A 25731-nucleotide genomic window follows, 5' to 3' on the forward strand; every position below is an offset into this window, starting at 1 on the left:
GCTGTCTTTGGGCTCCTTGCAGAGTACAAGCTCATTAATCATTGTTGTTAAGGTTGACGAGTAAGGCACCGACCAGATTAGAAACACACAGGGCTATGTGTACATATCGTTTGTGTAAATGAAACTTTGTTCTTATTTTACGCAGTTTGGAATTCCCATGTCCTTATTAAAGCGAGCTTGTCGAGTGTCATTACCACAGCCATCACCAGCATCCCCAGCAGTTGGACGGTTCACAGAGCCTGCACTATACTTCAGGACCATCCACCAGCACAGACACAATCATTTCGGGTGGTCCGACATCTAGCTAGAAAGCAGAGCACTCGGTGAGTAGCACATCATAAGCGAGCAGGTGAAGGGGAGTGAGGCGTGGTCCACTGTGGGCAACCCCACTCAAAGGACAGAAGAGAAAGTGACGCTTCACCGGGTGAGGATGCTGAGCCTCAGTGCCAAAAACAAGGAGGGTCTTTCTGGAGAGCAGAGGAAGATGCGTTTCTGAATGTCAGAGACCCCTGAAGCATTGTAGTTGCCGCACTATGGATCATTTGGATGAAGCTTTCCAGATCGGTCTGGTCATTCATTTCTTCTGCAGTAATTAGAATTGATTATCAAATCAATCAGACGGCTGTGTTATGACGATAGTAAAGTGAGGGTTAAGTGGGGGTGGTTTGTGGGCTTGATGAGGTTTCACGTTCTGTGAGGTGGAACAATTGGTGGCAGTGGAGGCCATGGGCTGGATTCTCTGCAGCGCCGCGCCGAAATCGCGTTTGGCATGGGGGCTGAGAATCGATGTTTAGGCCTGAATCGGTCCCCGGAGAATCGCTTACACGTGAATTACGTGCGTTCGGCTGGGGGGCCAGAGGCCCTCCCAGCGATACTCCGGTCCCGACTGGCTGAATTCCCGATGACGTGGTTCTAATCTCAGTCCGCGGCCGCCCTGCTGGGGTGGCGGGGGCTCAAGCACTGGGGAGGGGTCTTATGGGCGGCCTGGTGGCGATCGGGCGGGTCATGTGCGGGGCAGATCGGTGGGACCTTGTTTGTTGGCCCAGGTCCGCTGGCTGAGTCTGCCATCACGTTCGTTGCGGTCTCTGGAGGCCGTTGCCGTGCGCATGCGCGGACTCGGAACCAGATGTGCAGGGGGTGTATATCTGCAGCCAAAGCTGCGTGAAGCTCCCCGGGTCCCTGCCAGCCCCGTGAAGGTAAGTGAATTGGTATTTTTTTTTTTAGGAAAGTCTGGGGTGAAACGCCAAAGTTTGTACGTAGGCGTGAGGACATAGCCCCATTTTTAGAGAATCCAGCTCCATATTCTCAAAATAATTATTCAACATGTCCAAAAGATCCTTATTTACATTTACAAAATCACTGTTATCTGAGTTTCAAAGTCCACATTGCTTCTCACCAGCCTCTTTTCCTAATGTCATTGCATAAAGAATGGTTTTGATTTTAATAGCATTTGCAAGTTTATTTTCATATTCCCTTTTGTATCTCTGTTTTGTCTTTGTATCTCAGTCCTCTGCCAAGATCTGTGCTAATTCTGGCATTTTTTATGCTTTCCTTTTAGTTTAATGTTGTCCTTTTTTGTAATCCTGGGTACTTTTTGGCATGTAATGAACTTGCCCCCTTCGGGTTATAAGCCGGATCGGTATCATGTTGAATTATACCCCCTACTTCCCCCCTACAGAACAGGTTCGATAGACTGTCTGGCCTATTCTTGTTTCAATGCCTATTTTCCAAATACAGGTGAATACATGTCAACAGCTTTGAGCTTTAGCTGGTCTGACCTGCACTGTAGGAATCAGACAGCTATACTAACAATAGCACTCATATATTGAAGTGAATTGTGGTTTGGTTCTCAGGTCTGCTATTTTTATTTTGCCCCAGCAATCAATTAAAGTGTTGCAAACCTCTGCAGATTGCAGTCCCGTCTTCCTAACCATCTGCAGTTTGACCTCTTGACACAGGAAGCTCCTGTTACTGCGACAGACACAATACGTTCGCTGTCATACCTGTCATGTTTGCTGATCTGCTGGGAAGTAGACTGAACTTTGTTTGAGACAAAGTAACGCATATATTTTGCTCCAAAAAGATAAGGGTACAATCTACCATTGTTTACAAAAACAAACAAAGCAAAAGACCGCTTTAAATTTACATTTAATAATGAGAAAGGGCGACCACTGTTAGCAAAGAATTTCATTTAAATTTGACATGGACATTAATTTACACATTTTAGATGCACATTTGATGGAATGCATTCGGGAATGATACTTAAAAAGTCCAAAAGACAGGATTATTACAAACCCTTTGTGCTTCGGGGCAGTCATTATTCATGAAATTTGAAACAAGAATGCTTTCTTCTGCACATAAATGGTTGGCATTGGAAAGAACAAAATATTCTGGTTGTTTATGTGGACCTGTGGGTTATGCCTGCTATGGAGACAGTAAGATTGGTGTGTTATTTGTGAAAAACCTGGGGTGGGATTCTCTGACCCCCCGCCAGGTCGGAGAATCGCCGGGGGCTGGCGTGAATCCCGCCCCCGCCGGTTGCCGAATTCTCCGTCACCGGATATTCGGCGGGGGTGGGAATTGCGCCGCGCCGGTCGGCAGGCCCCCACCGGCGATTCTGCGGCCCGCGATGGGCCGATGCCCTGCTGCTGGAATGCCTGTCCCGTCGGCGAGAATCAACCCACTCTCTTACCGGCGGGACTATGCGGCGCAGACGGGCTCCGGGGTCTTGGGGGGGGGGGGCGTGCGGGGCGATCTGGCCCCATGGGGTGCCCCCACGGTGGCCTGGCCCGCGATCGGGGCCCACCGATCCGCGGGCGGGCCTGTGCCGTGGGGGCACTCTTTTCCCTCCGCTTCAGCCACAGCCTTAACCATGGCCGACGCGTCAGAGACCCCCCCTGCGCATCCGCGGGGATGACGTCAGCAGCCGCTGGCGCTCCCGCGCATGCGCAAACTTTCACCGGCCAGCGAAGTCCTTTCGGCCCCGGCTGGCGTGGCGCCAAAGGCCTTTCCCGCCAGCCCACGGCATACCAACCACTCCAGCGTGGACCTAGGTGAGGGCTTGGCCCCTAAAGATGTGGGGAAATCCACACCTTTGGGGCGGCCTGACGCCGGAATAGTTCCCGCCACTCCATCCCCCCGGAACCCCCACCCCGCCGGGTAGGGGAGAATCCCGGCCCAGATTTATGTTTCACTTTTATTTACTTCTTGATATCCTCTGAGACACTGCCTATATCACAATTGAAATTCCATTCTGATTTGTGACAAGGGAAAGGAAAGAATCTGATGAAGCACTCAGACTAAGGCATGCAGCGTTTGATGCTGCTGGTTCCAGGGATTTTCAGAAAAAGACATTGTCACGACGTCTGCAGCAAGAAAGCTTTAATATGAATCCGGTACTTCCTGTTGATGTGCTTTGTAAAGTGAAGACATAAAGTTATAAACAGTTTGAAGATTTCAGGTAAATATTTATTGCTGTATAAAAACATAAAATGAGAAATTTTCCACATAACAAAAATAAAATGAAGGAGCGATTCACGCCCATTAAAACCCAAGAGAAATCAGAAACCCTATAACGTTAGAGTTATTAGTGGAAATTGCAGTTTGTATATTGAGAGCTCAGAGAAGGCAAGCTGCATTAATGTCTCTTTATAGTGGAAACTATTAATAAGTTGTCAATGCCAAATTTCATGTTACCAAAACAAGTGATGTGCTCAGACTTTTCATTGATCCAAGGTCAATGAGGGCCTTGGAGGGGAGGGGGGATGGGGAAGATCATTACTACTTTTCTGTAATTGGGTTTTCGATAAGATTATAGTTCCAGAGTTTGGTTCAGATCTGACTTTAAAGTGTAAGCAGAGGGAAACACACTTGAGGAAGCCATTGTTTGACCTTGACAACAGTAAACCTTCCAGCATTGTCCTGGTGTGATGAACGGTTACTGTACCACTGTACCCTTGTCATCATGTAAGGTGATGTTCCCTTTAAGACCGGGCTTGGGACCTTGGGGAACTCCGCCTCCAGCTCCGCCCATCTGGGAGCCGTATATAAGGGGCTGCCTTGTGGGCAGTGCAGCTGTTAGCACACGCCTCGGCACTAGTCTAGTTCTTAGTTTATTAAAGCCGTCTTTACTGTTTACACTCTAAGCGTCGTTATTGAGGGTACCACACCTGGACTCTCTGAAAATTACAAATTAATCTCCTGGAAACGGCTGTGAGTAATTGGCAGGAGGAAGATTTAAATAGCGCTCTTTCATTTTCTTTCAATACTTTTACTTAGTAGTTATAAGAATATTGTAGATGGGGTGAATGCTATGTGGTAATTGTGGCTAGCTTGCGCCAATGAACCTCACACAACACTCAAAACCTATCTGAGGTACAGAGAGATAACCAGTGGCATGAGCTGTTTAATTATTTTGTTGTATCATCTTAGTATATTTTCTTTTTTTAAACCATTCATGGAATGGGAACATTGCTGGCAAGGCCAGTGTTGGTTGCCCATCCATAATTGCCCCTGAGAAAGTCACGGTGCACCGCCTTCTTCAACCACTGCAGCGTATGTCGAAAGAAGAGAGCAAGAGATTTTCTTTAATTTAAAGTACCCAATTCATTTTTTTTTCCAATTAAGGGGCAATTTAGCGTGGCCAATCCACCTACCCGGCACATCTTTGGGTTGTGGAGGTGAGACCCACGCATACACGGAGAGAATGTGCAAACTCCACACGGACAGTGACTCGGGGCCGGGATCTAACCCGGGTCCTCGATGCTGTGAAGCCGCAGTGCCAACCACTTTGCCAGCGTGCTGCCCCAAGAGCAAGAGTTAAAATAATGAGGAAACATAAGCCAACAGAGCTACCAGTGTTGGCAATGCTGGGTTTTGATATAAATTGAAATGTTTGTGGTGGGTGGCACGGTGGCACAGTGGTTAGCACTGCTGCCTCATAGTGCAGGGACCCAAGTTCAATTCCAGCATTGGGTGACTGTGTGGAGTTTGCACCCACAATCCAAATATGTGCAGGCTGGGTGGATTGGCCATGCTAAATTACCCCTTACAGTCCAAAGATGTTCAAGTTACGTGGGGCTATGGGATTACGGGATTAGGGTGGTGAATGGGCCTGGATAGGGTGCTCTTTTAAGGGTTGGGGCAGACCAATCGGAAGAAATCGGAGCACCCGGAGGAAACCCACGCAGACACGGGGAGAACGTGCAGACTCCGCACAGTCAGTGACCCAAGCGGGAATCGAACCTGGGATCCTGGTGCTGTGAAGCAACAGTGCTAACCACTGTGCTACCGTGCTGCCCGTGTACAGATACAGCATTGCCAGTTTTAGGTCTGGACTCTCTTTCTCTCTCTCCCTCTCTCTACAGATACAGCACTGTCAGATTTAGCTCTGGCCTCTCTCTCTCTCTCTTTCGACAGATACAAACCCAAGTTCAATTCCAGCTTTGGGTGACTGTGTGGAGTTTCCACCTCTTTTGTTTCCCTTTTGTCCTGTCTAAAACAACGATATCCCAGAATGTTAAGTTGCCAGTCCTGTCCCTCCTTTAGCCATGACTTCACAATTATAATTACATCATAGTTCCATGCAGTAATCCAGGCTCTCAGTTCATCGGTCTTACCTGTTATACTTCTTGCATTGAAGCAAACACACTTCAGACCTACAGTCTCGCTGAACCCTGAGGATTCCCTTTCTCTGCTCTTACTCCTCACTATGTTTATCTCAGTCTCACTTTTTTCCCCAGCCTCTACACTTACTGGTCTGGTGTTCCGGTTCCCACCCACCCCCGCCATACTAGTTTAAACCCTCACAAACAGCACCAGCAAACCTCCTGCCCAGGATATCGGTGCCCCTCCAGTTCAGGGGCAATCCGTCCTTCTTGTACAGGTCCCACCTTTCCCAGTAGACATCTGTGGTAGTATGTATTAGGGGTCATGTGGGACTGGAAGCCCTAATGTCATTGGCTGACAGATCCCGAGTCCTGGTTGGCCGTTGACCTCTAGCTCCGCCCTGAAGGCGGAGTATAAGAAGCCGGAGTCCTCCCCCGCAGGCCAGTCTACTACCGAGCTGCGGGGGAACAGACACGCTTAATAAAGCCTCATCGACTTCACTCTATTCGTCTCTCAGAGTCTTTGTGCGCTACAATTTATTAAGCGTGCCTAAAAAGGACTATGGAGCTCAGGATCATCCCGGAATGCCTGAGGATCAGCCCCCATGCAGTGAACGCGGCAGCAGCCTTCAAGCACTGGCTGACTTGTTTCGAGGCCTACCTCAGAACGGCCACCGGCCGGGTCACAGACGACCAGAAACTACAGGTCCTGCACTCGAGGTTAAGCACGGAGATTTTCTCCCTCATCAAAGACGCGGAGGATTTCCAGACGGCGTTCGCAGCACTGAAAAGTCTCTATGTCCGCCCAGTTAACCAAATCTACGCTCGCTACCAGCTCGCGACGAGACGGCAAAGTCCCGGAGAATCGATTGACGAATTCTACGCCGCGCTGCTGATTTTGGGACGAGCCTGCAGCTGCCCGTCGGTGAACGCAAACGAACACACGGACATGTTAATGCGCGATGCTTTTGTGGCAGGTATGCACTCCTCCCAAATTCGCCAAAGACTTCTAGAAAAAGAGTCGCTAGGACTCTCAGAGGCACGGGCCCTAGCAGCCTCCCTGGACGTGGCCGCGCGAAACGCCCGCGCCTACGGCCCCGAATGCGCGGCAGCCCAGTGGGCTCCGTACGCACCCGTCGCGACAAACCCCCTCCCCCCCCCGGACACCCCACAGGCTTGTGCGGTCCAAACGCCGAGTCGCACAGGGGGAGCCCGCTGCTATTTCTGCGGCCAGGCGAAACACCCCCGGCAGCGCTGCCCGGCCCGCGCAGCGACCTGTAAGAGCTGCGGGAAAAAGGGCCATTTCGCGGTTGTGTGCCGGTCCCGGGAGGTCGCCGCTGTCCCAGCAGAACAGGGAGCCCTGCACGCCGTTTACGCTCCCCAACCCCCCCAGCGCCCCATGTACGACCCGCAGGCGCAGCCACTCTGGGTCTTGGCCACCGCTGTCCAGGCAGAACAGGGAGCTCTGCACGCCGCTTACGCTCCCCAACCTCCCCAGCGCCCCGTGTACGACCCGCAGGCGCAGCCACTCTGGGTCCCGACCACCGCTGTCCCGGGAGAACAGGGAGCCCTGCACGCCGCTTACGCTCCCCAACCCCCCCCTCCGGACCCCACGTATGACCCGCCGGCACTACCAATGTGGGTCCCGACCACCGCTGTCCCCAAAGAAGAGGGAGCCCCGCGCGTTCCTGACGCTCCCCAACCCCAGCGCCCCATGTGCGATCCGCAGACGCCGCCATTTTGGGTCCCGGCCACCACGAGGGGAGGAGGGGCGCCGCCACCTTGGACCGCCCCAGACCTGTGCGATGCACGGGGGCGGCCATCTTGTTCACCCCCGATGGCATCTTGGATGGCAACAACGGACCCCAGTATCGACGGCTCCACGGGGTTCGAGGCAGACGATCAACTACTACAACCACGTCTCGCCTCTGTGACGCTGGACCAAGCTCGTCCCCGGACACTCCAGACGACGACGACAACTGTGCTAATAAACGGCCACGAAACACCATGCCTAGTCGACTCCGGGAGCACGGAGAGTTTTATCCACCCCGACACGGTAAGATGCTGTTCTTTGACCATCCGTCCCAGCGCACAAAAGATTTCCCTAGCTGCAGGATCCCACTCCGTACAGATCAAGGGATTCTGCATAGTTACCCTAACGGTGCAAGGTAGGGAGTTCCAAAACTAGAGGCTCTACGTCCTTCCCCAACTCTGCGCCCCCACATTACTGGGATTAGATTTCCAATGCAACGTACAGGGCCTAACCTTCAAATTCGGCGGCCCAATACCCCCACTCACTATATGCGGCCTCGCAACCCTCAAGGTGCAACCCCCATCCTTGTTTGCAAACCTCACCCCGGATTGCAAACCCGTCGCCACTAGGAGCAGACGGTACAGCGCCCAGGACCGGACCTTCATTCGGTCCGAAGTCCAGCGGCTACTAAAGGAGGGCATAATCCAGGCCAGCAATAGTCCCTGGAGAGCGCAGGTGGTGGTAGTAACGACAGGGGAGAAGCAAAGGATGGTCATAGACTATAGCCAGACCATCAACAGGTACACACAACTAGACGCGTGCCCTCTCCCCCGCATATCCGACATGGTCAATCGGATTGCCCAGTATAAGGTCTTCTCCACCGTGGACCTCAAGTCCGCCTACCATCAGCTCCCCATCCGCCCAAGTGACCGCAAGTACACAGCCTTCGAGGCAGACGGGCGATTATACCATTTCCTAAGGGTCCCATTTGGCGTCACAAATGGGGTCTCGGTCTTCCAAAGAGAGATGGACCGAATGGTTGATCAACACGGGTTGCGGGCCACGTTCCCGTGTCTCGACAATGTAACCATCTGCGGCCACGATCAGCAGGACCACGACGCCAACCTCCAAAAATTCCTCCAGACCGCTAGAGCCTTGAACCTCACGTACAACGAGGACAAGTGTGTTTTTAGCACCAACCGGCTAACCATCCTGGGCTACGTAGTGCGCAATGGGATAATAGGCCCCGACCCCGAACGTATGCGCGCCCTCATGGAATTTCCCCTCCCGCACTGCTCAAAAGCCCTAAAACGCTGCCTGGGGTTCTTTTCATACTACGCCCAGTGGGTCCCCCAGTACGCAGACAAGGCCCGCCCCCTAATACAGACCACGACCTTCCCTCTGTCGACAGAGGCTTGCCAGGTCTTCAGCCGCATCAAAGCGGATATCGCAAAGGCCACGATGCGCGCCATCGACGAGTCCCTCCCCTTCCAGGTCGAGAGCGACGCCTCCGACGTAGCTCTAGCGGCCACCCTTAACCAAGCGGGCAGAGCCGTGGCCTTTTTCTCCCGAACCCTCCACGCTTCAGAAATCCGCCACTCCTCAGTGGAAAAGGAGGCCCAAGCCATAGTGGAAGCTGTGCGACATTGGAGGCATTACCTGGCCGGCAGGAGATTCACTCTCCTCACCGACCAACGGTCGGTAGCTTTCATGTTCGATAATGCACAGCGGGGCAAAATCAACAACGACAAGATCCTAAGGTGGAGGATCGAACTCTCCACCTTCAACTACGAGATCTTGTACCGTTCCGGAAAGCTGAACAAGCCGTCCGATGCCCTATCCCGCGGCACATGTGCCAACGCACAAATTAACCGCCTCCAAACCCTCCACGAGGACCTCTGCCACCCTGGGGTCACTCGGTTTTACCATTTCATCAAGTCCCGCAACCTCCCATACTCTTTAGAGGAGGTCCGTACAGTCACAAGGAACTGCCACATCTGCGCAGAATGCAAACCGCATTTTTTCAGGCCGGATGGTGCGCACCTGATTAAGGCTTCCCGCCCCTTTGAACGCCTTAGTCTGGATTTCAAAGGGCCCCTCCCCTCCACCGACCGCAACACATACTTCCTTAATGTGGTGGACGAGTACTCTCGCTTCCCATTCGCCATCCCCTGCTCTGACATGACCGCGGCCACAGTCATTAAAGCCCTGAACAGCATCTTCACACTGTTCGGTTACCCCGCATACGTCCACAGCGACAGGGGGTCCTCTTTCATGAGTGACGAGCTGCGCCAGTTCCTGCTCAGCAAGGGCATAGCCTCAAGCAGGACGACCAGCTACAACCCCCGGGGGAACGGGCAAGTAGAAAGGGAGAACGGCACGGTCTGGAAGGCCGTCCTACTGGCCCTACGGTCCAGGGATCTCCCAGTTTCACGGTGGCAGGAGGTCCTCCCGGACGCTCTCCACTCCATCCGGTCGCTATTGTGTACGAGCACTAATTAAACGCCTCATGAGCGTCTCCTTGTCTTCCCTAGGAAGTCCTCCTCTGGAACGTCGCTGCCGACCTGGCTGGCGGCCCCAGGACCCATCTTGCTCCGAAAGCATGTGCGGGCACACAAGGCGGACCCGTTGGTCGAAAGGGTTCACCTCCTCCACGCGAACCCGCAGTACGCTTACGTGGAGTACCCCGACGGCCGACAGGACACGGTCTCCCTGCGAGATCTGGCGCCCGCCGGCAACACACACACCCCCCCGACACCATTCACCCAACTCCCCCCTTCCTGCCACCGCCGCACCCCGCGACCGCCCCCTTCCCAGGAGGATCGGTCCCCCTCCCCCCAGGCCCGACCAAGAATAAAGCCCAAGCTGAAACCGTAAGGCTCCCGGAGACGGCAACACCGGAACAAACACCACCACCACCACCGGGGCCGAGGCGATCGACACGGACGACCAGACCGCCCGACCAACTCGTGGCGTCGATCTAAATCAATATATGGACTTTTCACAAGAACATTTTGCTTTTTCTCCCGATACCTTCTGTAAATAGTTGAAACAGGACAAAATTGTACATACTGTATTGCCATATGAATGTTTTCCTCCCAGGACCAGCCCTGTAAACCCTTACCACCATGCGAAGCATCACCCCGCCGGGTTCATTTTTGACAAGGGGTGAATGTGGTAGTATGTATTAGGGGTCATGTGGGACTGGAAGATCTAATGTCATTGGCTGACAGATCCCGGGTCCTGGTTGGCCGTTGACCTCTAGCTCCGCCCTGAAGGCGGAGTATAAGAAGCCGGAGTCCTCCCCCGCAGGCCAGTCTACTACCGAGCTGCGGGGGAACAGACACGCTTAATAAAGCCTCATCGACTTCACTCTATTCGTCTCTCGGAGTCTTTGTGCGCTACAATATCCCAGTGATCCACACGGCTAAAGCCTTCCCTCCTACACCAGTGTTGTGTTCTGCGATATGGCCGTTGTAATGATGTACACAGAACATATAGTTGTTTCACTATAAAGATGATTTATTAACAAACCCGTGGAAAAGATAACTAATGAACCATAATATAGACGATGGCTTCTAAATTAATTCAGTGAATTCTCCTGGAGCTACTCTTAGTGCGACCATCTTGTCGTAGCACTCACTACCAACTGGCAAGTGTCCCGAGTCATGTGATAGATCTCTAACGCCATCTGCTGGTCGGAGGTCATACCAATAACTATGTGCACTGATAGGTAACTATATACATTGATGTATACATGCATATCATCACAACCAGCTCTTTAGCCATGTGTTCAACTGTACTATCTCCCTGTTCCAAATCTCAATAGTATGTGACATGGGGAGGAACCCTGAGATTACTACCCTAGAGGTCCTACTTTTTAGCTCCTGACCTAATTCCCTGAATTGTTTTTGCAGGACCTCTTCCCTCTTCCTGCTTATGTCATTCGTACCAATGTGGACAATGACATCTGTTTCCCCCTGTTTCAGGATGCTATTTAGCAACATGTCAAAGAGTGACATTACATTTTCTGGTGACACGGGTGCATTGGAGCAACTTAAGTAAATTTTGCTTTAATAAGGATGTCTCTGAGAGGAATGTGACTCGCTGACGGACATTCTTTCTCCCTATGTTTATCCTCCTCCCTCCTTCAGAATTGTCTCAGGGGAATCTGAGCCCTTTGCGTTGTCCTTCCTGCATGTTCAAAGCTCTTTGCTGCTTTGCAGTGCAGATACAGGTCTGTACCCAGCACTCTGCTAGTCCTGGTGCTCATCATTGCACTCCCCGGTTGATACCCAAACCAAGGCAGCCAAAGTGCCACTAATGCTGATGTGATAGGACAAGTCTTCAAAGTGCAGAACATCAGCTCTCATCAAACGTTCCTTCCCTCTAGAAAGTAAGACTTGCCATTATTTTCTTGCCTTACTTTCACTGGTTAATTTCAGAAAACCCGGAAACTAATGGGCCTAATGCAAACTCAAAAGTGCATGAAAATATCACTCTTATTGAACTATTACCTTTGCTAATTAGCAACCTGCCTCTCTCAAAGGATTGCTTGCATGCATACAGCTGAATGCATTTGAGTAAAGTGCAGAACAGCTGGCTTCCCGATGTGATGCCACTTTCCACAGTTTGAACTTTCACCTGCACCCACACCCAGGCTTGTTGACATTTCTTCCAATGTTACCTTGAGGTCTAACTGTCATGGGTTTGTAGCACCGTCAATATGACGCGAGGCAGGTTGAGGTAATGTCAATTGAAGGCTTTATTAAGCAGAACTTTATCCCCAGCAGCGTGGTTACAGAATGCAACTGCTGAGGGAAATGGAGGGAAAAACTGGGTTCTTATACCGGCAGTAGCCGCGCGGGCCGGGCATCGCTGCCGAGGGTGTTTCGGCTGGCCGCAAAAATAGCAGCGGGGCCCCCCGGTTGGTCTGGTGTTTTGGCCGTGCAGGTTTGCGGAGGTGGGGGGGGGGGTGTCGGAGAGTCGACCGCAGCGGGGGTCCACGGAGCCCAAGGGGCTGTAGTGCGGTCGGGGGCGTAGGCGCGGGCGTTACGCGAGGCCACATCGAGGGATGCTGCCAGGGCCCGAGCTTCTGTAAGTCCCAGAGATTCTTTTTCCAGAAGCCTCTGGCGGATCTGGGAAGTGGCCAAACCTGCCACATACGCATCGCGGACCAGGAGCTCTGTGTGTTCACTCGCTGTTACCGCCGGGCAGTTGCAGTTTCGACCCAGGATCTGCAGGGCGTTATAAAACCCGTCCAGCGATTCCCCCGGAAATTGCCGTCGTGTGGCGCGCTGGTAGCGAGCAAAAACCTGGTTGGCGGGCCGGATGTCGATATCCTTCAGCGCGGCGATGGCACCGGTGAAACCGTCCTCGTCCTCGATAAGGGAGTAGACGTCAGGACTCACCCTGGAATAAAGGACCTGCATCTTTTGTTCGTCAGTCGGTGTGCCGGGGGCCGTTCAGAGGTAGCCCTCAAAGCATGCCATCCAGTGTTTGAAGATAGAGGCCGAGTTAGCTGCTTGGGGTGCGATGCGCAGGCACTCCGGGGTGATTCGGAGCTCCATGTTCCCAAATCGTTTTCTTCAATTTAAATTCTGCTTAATAAATTGTAGCACCGTCAATATGACGCGAGGCAGGTTGAGGTAATGTCAATTGAAGGCTTTATTAAGCAGAACTTTATCCCCAGCAGCGTGGTTACAGAATGCAGCTGCTGAGGGAAATGGAGGGAAAAACTGGGTTCTTATACCGGCATTTCTGGGTGGAGTCCAGTAGGTGGCAGATCCTATCAGGACCTGGCATCCCTCCACCAATAGCCTGTCGACACGTGGTGTACCGTATTACCCCTAATACATACCACCACAGGGTTATAGTTTTATATTTCTGTTTTCTACAGCAACAATATTTGATGTTTATTCTGATCTTAAATCATACAACTTGGAGTATAGTGTTCAATTCTGGTCGCCACACTACCAGAAGGATGTGGAGGCTTTAGAGAGGGTGCAGAAGAGATTTACCAGAATGTTGCCTGGTATGGAGGGCATAAGCTATGAGGAGCGATTGAATAAACTCGGTTTGTTCTCACTGGAACGAAGGAGGTTGAGGGGCGACCTGATAGAGGTATACAAAATTATGAGGGGCATAGACAGAGTGGATAGTCAGAGGCTTTTCCCCAGGGTAGAGGGGTCAATTACTAGGGGGCATAGGTTTAAGGTGAGAGGGGCAAAGTTTAGAGTAGATGTACGAGGCAAGTTTTTTACGCAGAGGGTAGTGGGTGCCTGGAACTCACTACCGGAGGAGGTAGTGGAGGCAGGGACGATAGGGACATTTAAGGGGCATCTTGACAAATATATGAATAGGATGGGAATAGAAGGATACGGACCCAGGAAGTGTAGAAGATTGTAGTTTAGTCGGGCAGTATGGTCGGCACGGGCTTGGAGGGCCGAAGGGCCTGTTCCTGTGCTGTACATTTCTTTGTTCTTTGTTCTTTGTTCATACGAAATAATTGGAGAAAGTTTACCTGTTAAATCCTGCAATTACTGTTCCTGTTAATTACAAATACACACTCACTCACATACAGGAAGGTTGAGCATTATAACCCTGCACCTTTTCAGATTTCATAAAGTATTTATAGTGCACAGATGATCAGGAACATCATAATAGAGTCCTTCTGGAGCTGATTAAATATACATATGCATTAAATATACATTCACTCCCAGACAGATGGTAATGAAATTATAATCCTATGTCCTTAAAGATTTAATTAATTATATGGCACAGCTCCCCCGTAGCACAACCTCATCAGTTAGGGGGAGATGTTTCTGTCAATGCTGAGGGTGTGGAGCAATGTCTGCACGAACAAATGTAAAACCTCTCAGCCGGATTCCCCGTGCCTGAGATTAAGTTGATACTGTTGATACTGGGACAGGATTAGTGAAGTTCTACGACAGCAAAACTGGTGCCCCACCTGGACCAATTCAACGTTCGTTAAAGGGCTAGCAGCGGCGCCACATAGAACACGATTGATTCCAATGAGAAGCAGTGCCAGGTTCACCAGGTCCGGGATTGGCACTCAGGAGACTGACAGGCTGCAGCTGCATATGCACACTTCGCTCCCCAAACACGCGTGGCGCCGAGAGTTACTGACGCGGAACAGGAGACGTTGCTGGACGCCGTGGAAGAGAGGTGGGCGACCCTGTACCCTGGGATGGGAAGGAGGCTGCCAGCCACCACCATTCTGGCCTGGGCGCAGGTGGAAGAGGTCATCAGCATCGTGGGCAAAACCGTCCGGACAGGCGAGCAATACAGAACAAATCTGCACGACCTTCTCAGAATGGCCTGGGTGAGTAGGCAGCACTGTGCCCCTGGCACTAATCCCCGTCCCACACATCTGTAACCCCAACCCCCTCACCACATGGGGGGAGGCCGAATCCCACCCTGCTCCCATACCGACCGCCATGGCCAAGTGCCCTGGCCACTGAAGCCACCAGTTACCCACCTGGATCAATTCAGCGACCAATAAGGGGCTGCATGTATTGTCTAACACTGTGCAGTTTCTGTTTTCACCCCCCCCCCTCCCGACCCACAGGAAAAGACTGCGCACAACCGCCGAGCGAGGAAGAAGTCTGAAGGGGTAGCACCAGACCTATGGCCCCGCACCGCAGCGGAAGAGGGCACTGGACGTGGTTGGATGGCCCAAGGGCAGTCACCGCGGAGGAGGTCAGCATTGGGCGAGGAAGTGAGATCCTGCTGAGGTGCGGTCCTCCATGGCATGGCATGTGTGCCGCCCCCCCCAGCACCCCCACCCACATACAACCCTCAGACCTACACCATCCCTGCATCCTCTCTCCACCACCACCGCCCCTACACCCCCTTCCCCCCACACCCCCACATTCTACCACTCCCCCACGGCCCACGATACAATCATGCGTCTTGTAGGAGCGTCTGGTGATGGCAAGGGCTTTCAGGTGTCCCCTGTGGCCCCCATCGCCAGACATAATCAGAATCCAGTGTGTCAACCAGTGACTAAGACGAGACCGACACGGACGGGAGCCCTATACCCGCAGCCTGAGACATCCTGGAGCTCGGATCCGAGGAGGACACTGACTTCCCGTCACAGCTGTCTCAACATCCTCCACCAACCCAGAGACACTCACCCCAGTTGGGCACTTTAGTGAAGAGGCTCCTGGGGCACTATCTAGTGTGCACCACCATACACATGCTCCGGGTCAGCAGGTGGAGATGGGAACTCCGGGGGGGGGGCGGGGTGCAGATGGTCGGCGGCAAACTGACCCGAAGGACTAGCTGTGTCCAGATGAGTTTCAGGCTTCTGGAGCGGATGGTCCCATCGATCGTGGAGATGCAGTCACAGAGCCAGGGACTGCATGAGGGGTTGTCGGCGAGCATCCAGCACCTGCAGGCGCAGTTGGAGGAATCCAACCGCCTGCAGGAGCTGGATGCCAACCATGCTTGCCGCCCAGGCCAACACCACACGGGTGATGTCCATGGTGGAGGCCTTGGTGCTAGGGGCTGCCTACTCACCCTGTCCGCCCTGAGGAGGACGTGCGGTTGTTGCTGCACTACTGGCCGGCCCTCGCGCTGTTGCCCACGGCACTTACGACGACTGCCCCCTGCGTCCAGGCCCGGAGAATGGCGGCGGCTGGCAGCCTCCCTCCCACCCTGGGGTACAGGGTCGCCTGCCTCTCCTCCACGGCGTCCAACAAGGTCAACAGTTCGGCATCTGTAAATTTTGGTGCCGCTCGTCTTGTTGCCATCGTGTTGGTTGGGATGGTGTGTGTGGGGAGTGAAGTTTGTACATGCGGCTGCAGCTTGTCAGTCTCCTGAGTGCTAATTCTGAATCCTGCGAATCAGACACCGTTTTTCATTGGATTCTGTCGTGTTCCACATGGCGCCGGTGCTCGCCCCTTATTGGTCGCTGAATTGATCCAGGTGCGGTGCCAATTTTGCTGTCGTAAAAGTCCACTAATCCTGCCCCGGCATCAACACTTAGTCACGGGAACGGAGAACCTGGCCCAGCATCTATCAATCTCTGATAATGTTGTCTTGTATCTGTGTGACTATGACACAGGTGGTGGCAGCGTTGTCCTGAATTACAAGCAAGGTCGGTAATGTTGCACAGCTAAGATTTGGCATTGGGCACTTTGAACTACTTTGGACAGAAGTGCCCCAGCAGGACAGGAAGGCTTCTTTGTTAATGTCTCGCCTTGAGCCATCTGCTACATAATTTCATTCCCCCCTACCTGTCGACTAATACTGACAGAATTCAATTATTGTCTTAATCAGTGACAGCAATTGCCAGCATGATGATTAAGAAACAAAGCAACATGATCGTATTGTTTCCTTACTCACAGTATTTAATGGACTCGCCCAGCTATTTTGCTCTCTAACTGAAGCGAAGAGATAAACTTCTAATGAGCTATAAACAAGCTCACACGTTCATTCCATCTATCAAATTGCAGGTATGTCTCATGGGATTTGTTTCTAAATTAACGGATGTAAAATCCTGGGATTTCCTAATACGTCCAGTCAACATCGGAATATTATCTGTTGGGGCCGGTTTGGCTCAGTTGGCTGGACTGCTGGTTTGTGGTGCAGAGCGAGGCCGACAGTGGGTTGAATTTCCGTCCCGGCTCAGGTTATTGATGAAAGCCCACCAACCTAGCCTGAGGTGTGGTGATCCTCAGCTCCAGTCAGCTCTCCTCCCTCAAAGGGAAAAGCAGCCGAGGCTCATCTGGGGCTATTACGACTTTACTTACTTACCTGTTAATAGAGCAGAAAATCATCCTTATAGTTAGCATTGGGCAATCCAGTGAACCTCACCGTTCCTCAATGATAAAGAATTTCAGGGTCATATTTTTCCGCTTTCCCTGGAAGGCATACTTCAGTTGTGCAGACAGAATAGTGGGACAGCACTTTTAATTCCATTCTCAATGGCAACAAGGCCATTTTGTTGGAAGCTATGGAATGATCAGCCTGGATTCCATCCTGAAACAGACAGACGCCTCATTAATCCATAATCCATTAGTCCAAAGATGTGCATGTTAGGTGGATTAGCCATGCTAAATTGCCCTTAGTGTCCAAAACGTTTGGGTGGGGGTACTGTGTTACAGGGATAGGGTGGAGGTGTGGGTTTAGGTAGGGTGCTTTTCCCAAGGGCCGGTGCAGACTTGATGGGCCGAATGGCCTCCATCTGCACTGTAGACTCTATGAGTCTATGATTCTATAATGTTAATGGTACGTTGATGTGATGCACAAATATCAGCAAGCAGAGCCTGCTCGGTTTCCACTGGGGCTTTGTGTAAGCAGCCTCAACAACAGTCTTTAAAAGGACCTGTTCAGATTTTTTTCTCTTTTTTAAAATAAATTTAGATGACCCAATTATTTTTCCCAATTAAGAGGCAATTTAGTGTGGCCAATCCACCTACTCTGCACATTTTTGGGTTGTGGGGGCGAAACCCACGCAAACACGGGGGGAATGTGCAAACTCCACACTGACAGTGACCCAGAGCCGGGATCGAACCTGGGACCTCAGCGCCGTGAGACAGCTGTGCTAACCCACTGCACCACTGTGCTGCCCTGGACCTGTTCAGATTTAATAGGAACTCCTCCATTAAAGCTTTTCTTGCTCCCACAAAACACAACTCCGCCTCCCTATTTCTAACCATTGCCCAACCCCTTTTAAAATATATCCTATGGCTGGGTTCCATTGCTGAGAGGCTAGAATTTGCTCCCCTCCCAATGGCTGAACTGTACCAGTGGAGCAAGAAGCTTGCCGATACAAAGCCAATGAAGCCCGACTAACAAAACTCTTCAAACCACAGCCAACGGGAAGACAGCAGGCTCACATCACTTGCTTATTATCTGACCGAAATGGCTGCTTGAAAGTATAATATTTCATAGTTTAATAGCCCTCTTGTGGGGAAAATGCGTCTTTCCAAAAAGAACCAATTAGAAAGGCCTTCTACAAAATCTATTACTTTAAACTTTTATCACATTTACCAATCAAAGGATCCTGACTTCAACTTGGGTTGAAGAAAATCAAATTAAATTCATTTCAGTGCAACTTCCTAAGACCCCATTCAAGCAGTCATGTAGTGTCAAATTGTCATCAACGTTTCAATCAATTTCCTATGTGTCCAGTGAAGAAATATTGTGATCATGTGTGGAAAGCTGCAATGAAAATCAAATACCTGGCTCTTCCCCTCACCTCAATTTAAAAGTATGCATATCAATACAAAAGGTAAGATGACATTTTTCCGAGTTATTCTTGAGGTGTAGGTGTCGCTGACAAGACTGGCATTTATTGCCCATTTGCGGCTCATTTGCATTTACCCTCGGAAGGTGGTGGTGAACAAGACCTTAAGATGTAGGAGCAGAATTGTAATAATAATCTTTATTATTGTCACAAGTAGGTTTACATGAACATATTACAATCAAGTTGCTGTGAAAAACTCCTAGCGACCACACTCTGCCGCCTGTTCGGGTACACAGAGAGAGAAATCAGAAATCCAAATGACCTAACAGCATGGGCAGGATTCTCCATAGCCGGATTCTCCGGTTTGGTGGTGCCCGGGGTTTCCGGATGGTGTGGGGCTGCCTCAAAATGGGGAACCCCATTGACCGGCCGGTGTAACAGAGAATTTGTGGCGCGGCGGGGCGAGAATCCAGTCCCACGTCATTCGCGACTTGTGGGAAGTAGATCATTCGGCCCATCGAGTCTGTTCCGCCATTCAATGATTTCATAATTAATCTGATATGATAATCCTCAACTCTGTTCTCCTGCCTTTAGTAACTTGAGGAAGCCAGCGGTAGTGGAACGAGGATCTATTGAACTATGTACAAACTCTGCTCACGACAGTAACTCGCTCCTAATCTAGTCCTTGTTGGGACAATCAACAACTGCAGACCCAGCTTGGTCCAGATTTATGTGTAGTCTTGAACGAGCTCCAGTTGGGTGGCTTCTACCCCATACCTGGGAAGCTGGTACTCCATGAGTCCCACAGGGAGATCGCCAATGATTTCACCGTGGTTATTGTGGGGGTTGTGACACTGCCTTATCCCCATAACCCTTGATTCTCTTACTGATTAAAAATCTGTCTATCTCAGCCTTGAACATACTTAGCGACCCTGCCTCTACAACCCTCTGCAGTAAAGAATTCCACAGACTCACTACATTTGATCACATTTAAGACCACCTCTGTCTTAAATGGTGACCCCTTACTCTGAGATTCTGCCCTTGGTCCGAGACTCCCTCACAAGGGGAAACAACCTCTCAGCATCTTCCCTGTCAACCACTTTGAGAATCCTCCCTGTCTCAATATGGCCACCTCTCATTCTTCTAAACTCTAATGAATACAGGCCCAATCGACTCAACCTTGCCTCATAAGAAAATCAGGCGAGGGATGCAGTTGGTGTCCCTGCTGATTTTACCTGCAGGAAGTGCTGCCATCTCCAGCTCCTCCAAGACCGAGTTAGGGAACTGGAGCTGGAGTTGGAAGAACTTCGGATCATTCGGGAGGCAGAAGGGGTCATAGATAGCAGCTTCAGGGAGTTAGTTACACCAAAGATTGGAGATAGGTGGGTAACTGTAAGGGGGACTGGGAAGAAGCAGTCAGTGCAGGGATCCCCTGCGGTCGTTCCCCTGAGAAACAAGTATACCGCTTTGGATACGTGTGGGGGGGGGGACTTACCAGGGGTAAGCCATGGGGTACGGGCCTCTGGCACGGAGTCTGTCCCTGTTGCTCAGAAGGGAAGGGGGAGAGGAGCAGAGCATTAGTAATTGGGGACTCTATAGTCAGGGGCACAGATAGGAGATTTTGTGGAAGCGTGAGAGACTCACGTTTGGTATGTTGCCTCCCAGGTGCAAGGATACGTGATGTCTCGGATCGTGTTTTCCGGGTCCTTAGGGGGAGGGGGAGCAGCCCCAAGTTGTGGTCCACATTGGCACCAACGACATAGGTAGGAAAGGGGACAAGGATGTCAGGCAGGCTTTCAGGGAGCTAGGATGGAAGCTCAGAACTAGAACAAACAGAGTTGTTATCTCTGGGTTGTTGCCCGTGCCACGTGATAGTGAGATGAGGAATAGGGAGAGAGAGCATTTAAACACGTGGCTACAGGGATGGTGCAGGCGGGAGGGATTCAGATTTCTGGATAACTGGGGCTCTTTCTGGGGAAGGTGGGATCTCTACAGACAGGATGGTCTACATCTGAACCTGAGGGGCACAAATATCCTGGGGGGGAGATTTGTTAGTGCTCTTTGGGGGGGTTTAAACTAATGCAGCAGGGGCATGGGAACCTGGATTGTAGTTTTAGGGTAAGGGAGAATGAGAGTATAGAGGTCAGGAGCACAGATTTGACGTCGCAGGAGGGGGCCAGTGTTCAGGTAGGTGGTTTGAAGTGTGTCTACTTCAATGCCAGGAGTATACGAAACAAGGTAGGGGAACTGGCAGCATGGGTTGGTACCTGGGACTTCGATGTTGTGGCCATTTCGGAGACATGGGTAGAGCAGGGACAGGAATGGATGTTGCAGGTTCCGGGGTTTAGGTGTTTTAGTAAGCTCAGAGAAGGAGGCAAAAGAGGGGGAGGTGTGGCCCTGCTAGTCAAGAGCAGTATTACGGTGGCGGAGAGGATGCTAGATGGGGACTCTTCTTCCGAGGTAGTATGGGCTGAAGTTAGAAACAGGAAAGGAGAGGTCACCCTGTTGGGAGTTTTTTATAGGCCTCCTAATAGTTCTAGGGATGTAGAGGAAAGGATGGCGAAGATGATTCTGGATAAGAGCGAAAGTAACAGGGTAGTTATTATGGGAGACTTTAACTTTCCAAATATTGACTGGAAAAGATATAGTTCGAGTACAATAGATGGGTCGTTTTTTGTACAGTGTGTGCAGGAGGGTTTCCTGAAACAATATGTTGACAGGCCAACAAGAGGCGAGGCCACGTTGGATTTGGTTTTGGGTAATGAACCAGGCCAGGTGTTGGATTTGGAGGTAGGAGAGCACTTTGGGGACAGTGACCACAATTCGGTGACGTTTACGTTAATGATGGAAAGGGATAAGTATACACCGCAGGGCAAGTGTTATAGCTGGGGGAAGGGCAATTATGATGCCATTAGACGTGACTTGGGGGGGATAAGGTGGAGAAGTAGGCTGCAAGTGTTTGGCACACTGGATAAGTGGGGCTTGTTCAAGGATCAGCTACTGCGTGTTCTTGATAAGTATGTACCGGTCAGGCAGGGAGGAAGGCGTCGAGCGAGGGAACTGTGGTTTACCAAGGAACTGGAATCTCTTGTTAAGAGGAAGAAGGAGGCCTATGTGAAGATGAGGTGTGAAGTTTCAGTTGGGGCGATGGATAGTTACAAGGTAGCGAGGAAGGATCTAAAGAGAGAGCTAAGACGAGCAAGGAGGGGACATGAGAAGTATTTGGCAGGAAAGATCAAGGAAAACCCAAAAGCTTTCTATAGGTATGTCAGGAATAAGCGAATGACTAGGGAAAGAGTAGGACCAGTCAAGGACAGGGATGGGAAATTGTGTGTGGAGTCTGAAGAGATAGGCGAGATACTAAATGAATATTTTTCGTCAGTATTCACTCAGGAAAAAGATAATGTTGTGGAGGAGAATGCTGAGCCCCAGGCTAATAGAATAGATGGCATTGAGGTACGTAGGGAAGAGGTGTTGGCAATTCTGGACAGGCTTAAAATAGATAAGTCCCCGGGACCTGATGGGATTTATCCTAGGATTCTCTGGGAGGCCAGGGAAGAGATTGCTGGACCTTTGGCTTTGATTTTTATGTCATCATTGGCTACAGGAATAGTGCCAGAGGACTGGAGGGCAGCAAATGTGGCCCCTTTGTTCAAAAAGGGGAGCAGAGACAACCCCGGCAACTATAGACCGGTGAGCCTCACGTCTGTAGTGGGTAAAGTCTTGGAGGGGATTATAAGAGACAAGATTTGTAATCATCTAGATAGGAATAATATGATCAGGGATAGTCAGCATGGCTTTGTGAAGGGTAGGTCATGCCTCACAAACCTTATTGAGTTCTTTGAGAAGGTGACTGAACAGGTAGATGAGGGTAGAGCAGTTGATGTGGTGTATATGGATTTCAGCAAAGCGTTTGATAAGGCTCCCCACGGTAGGCTATTGCAGAAAATACGGAGGCTGGGGATTGAGGGTGATTTAGAGATGTGGATCAGAAATTGGCTAGCTGAAAGAAGACAGAGGGTGGTGGTTGATGGGAAATGTTCAGAATGGAGTACAGTCACAAGTGGAGTACCACAAGGATCTGTTCTGGGGCCGTTGCTGTTTGTCATTTTTATCAATGACCTAGAGGAAGGCGCAGAAGGGTGGGTGAGTAAATTTGCAGACGATACTAAAGTCGGTGGTGTTGTCGATAGTGTGGAAGGATGTAGCAGGTTACAGAGGGATATAGATAAGCTGCAGAGCTGGGCTGAGAGGTGGCAAATGGAGTTTAATGTAGAGAAGTGTGAGGTGATTCACTTTGGAAGGAATAACAGGAATGCAGAATATTTGGCTAATGGTAAAGTTCTTGAAAGTGTGGATGAGCAGAGGGATCTAGGTATCCACGTACATAGATCCCTGAAAGTTGCCACCCAGGTTGATAGGGTTGTGAAGAAGGACTATGGAGTGTTGGCCTTTATTGGTAGAGGGATTGAGTTCCGGAGTCGGGAGGTCATGTTGCAGCTGTACAGAACTCTGGTACGGCCGCAATTGGAGTATTGCGTACAGTTCTGGTCACCGCATTATAGGAAGGATGTGGAGGCTTTGGAGCGGGTGCAGAGGAGATTTACCAGGATGTTGCCTGGTATGGAGGGAAAATCTTATGAGGAAAGGCTGATGGACTTGAGGTTGTTTTCGTTGGAGAGAAGAAGGTTAAGAGGAGACTTAATAGAGGCATACAAAATGATCAGGGGGTTGGATAGGGTGGACAGTGAGAGCCTTCTCCCGCGGATGGAAATGGCTGGCACGAGGGGACATAACTTTAAACTGAGGGGTGATAGATATAGGACAGAGGTCAGAGGTAGGTTCTTTACGCAAAGAGTAGTGAGGCCGTGGAATGCCCTACCTGCTACAGTAGTGAACTCGCCAACATTGAGGGCATTTAAAAGTTTATTGGATAAACATATGGATGATAATGGCATAGTGTAGGTTAGATGGCTTTTGTTTCGGTGCAACATCGTGGGCCGAAGGGCCTGTACTGCGCTGTATTGTTCTATGTTCTATGTTCTATGTACCCGAGATCAAGCTAGTGAACCTTCTCTGGACTGCCTCCAATGTCAATATATCTTTCCTTCGGGAACCAAAACTGTTCACAGTATTCCAAGTGTGGTCTAACTAGTGCCTTGGATAGCTTTAGCAAGAGTTCCTTATTTTTATACTCCATTCGCTTTTATTCAAAGGTCAACATTCCATGTGTCTTCCCTATTACCCGCTGAACTTGCATGCTAGCTTTTTGTGAGTTATGTACAAGGACCCCCAAATGCCTCTGTGCTGCAGCTTTCTAGTCTTTCTTCATTTAAATAATATTCAGGTCCTTTATTATTCCTTCCGAAGTGCATAACTTGACATTTTCCTACATTATATTTCATCTGCCAAGTTTTTGTCCACTTGCTTAACAGTACAGTCAGCAATCAGCATGCTGAAGATGTGCTTCAGATGCCTCGACAAATCTGGAGGCGCCCTTGAATATTTGGCAAATAGGGTCTCCAGAATGGTGCTATGAGCCGCTGTCCGTACAACATTGCACGGAAATGAGGGTTGGGGCTTCAGAAGCTGGTGGTCCCAAAGCTTGTTGGGGGCTCCTTCATGGCCGTTTGGAGGGGGGGGTGCGGGGAGCGGAGAGTGGGAGGTGGGGCAGGGTTCATTCATCTCACAGATTGGGACGTCCTTTAAAGATGACCGCTCGATCTTGGTGTAGCTGGGCTTGCCGGCTCTATTAGGCCCATCTCGCCTGAGGGGAGGCGGTGGCGTAGTGGTATTGCCACTAGACAAGTAATCCAGAAACCCAGGGTAATGCTCTGGGGTCCTGGTTTCAAATCCTGCCACATCAGATGGTGACAATTGAATTTAATAAATATATTCTAGAATTAAAAGTATAATGATAACCATGAAACCATTGCTAATTTTTGTAAAAGCCCACCTAGTTCACTAATGTCCTTCAGCGAAGGAAAACTGCCGTTCTTACCCAGTCTGGCCTACATGTGACTCCAGACCCACACAGCGATGTGGTTGACTCTTAACTGCCCGCCTCTGACTGAAATGTCCTAGCAAGCCAGTCAGGTCAAGTGAATGAGGGATGGGCAACAAATGCTGCCCCAGCCAGAGACGCCCACATCCCAAGAGCGAATTTTAAAAAATTGACAGTGCAAACCATGGCCCCCATTATTCTTTGAGAGTTTGAGAAGTTCTGGTGAGAAAACCGGCTGTGTTTCTGGAGAGAATCTGACACTTGGTTATTTTTCCTGAAAATTCTTTCTGCCCGCAGTGGTCGATGGTTCACTTATTCAGTATTTGATTATGTGAGTCCATTTACTATCGTTGCTTGATTGCTTAAGCCTGGGTGTAGACTCAGGGAAAAGTAAACTAATTGAAATAAGTGCTCCAGTTCCAAAGAGTCTGATTGAATTTAAAGGGCAGACTTCTATGACCCATTACAGGATGGGGGTGGGGGGGAGCATAAAATGCGACGAGCCATTCAAAAGTCCATTGACTTCGGCAGGACTGTTAAATACTGATGGTATAAAATTCCATCCCAAACGTTAACTCTGTTTTTCTCTCCGCAGATGCTGCCAGACCTGCTTGGTTTTTCCAGCACTTTCTGTTACTAATATAGAAAGAGCTGGAAGCTAGAGTCAGAAGCATGGAGTACACAATTAAAGTGTTGTATTAAACTCTTGTAAAATAAAGGCTTATGCACACTGCTAAGTTTCTGAATCAGCTCTGCATTGATCCATGACACAAAATACATAACAGTGTGGACCTGGAGTCACATGTAGGCCAGTCCAGGTAAAGACAGATGGTTTCTTTCGCTAAAGAACGTCAGTGAACCTGTACAGAGATGACTCTACAGCCACCAAAGGAGAAAATGCTGGAAAATCTCAGCAGGTCTGGCAGCATCTGTAGGGAGAGAAAAGAGGTAATGTTTCGAGTCCAGATGCCCCTTTGTCAAAGCTAAAAGACAGGGAAAGTGGGAGACATTTATACTGTAGGGTGAGGGAATGAAAGATGAGTCACAGCCACAGAAACCAAGAGAAAAGAGTACTAATGGCAGAAAGACACTGCTTGATTCGGGATAGTCAGCACGGATTTGTGAGGGGTAGGTCTTGCCTTACAAATCT

General features: G+C 50.4%; 1 long non-coding RNA gene across 1 annotated transcript in view; it reads left to right on the forward strand.

Moving 5' to 3' along the window:
- Nucleotides 1-220: 220 nt before the first annotated feature.
- LOC140391407 (uncharacterized) overlaps nucleotides 221-25731 on the forward strand; it is a 38896-nt gene continuing 13385 nt past the window's right edge. Inside the window, exons 1-2 of the long non-coding RNA XR_011935050.1 lie at nucleotides 221-323; nucleotides 3269-3460. This is a non-coding gene — a long non-coding RNA (uncharacterized lncRNA). The remainder of the gene's footprint in view (nucleotides 324-3268; nucleotides 3461-25731) is intronic.

This window comes from Scyliorhinus torazame, chromosome 15 (genome assembly GCF_047496885.1).
Source record: "Scyliorhinus torazame isolate Kashiwa2021f chromosome 15, sScyTor2.1, whole genome shotgun sequence".
Classification (NCBI taxonomy): domain Eukaryota; kingdom Metazoa; phylum Chordata; class Chondrichthyes; order Carcharhiniformes; family Scyliorhinidae; genus Scyliorhinus; species Scyliorhinus torazame.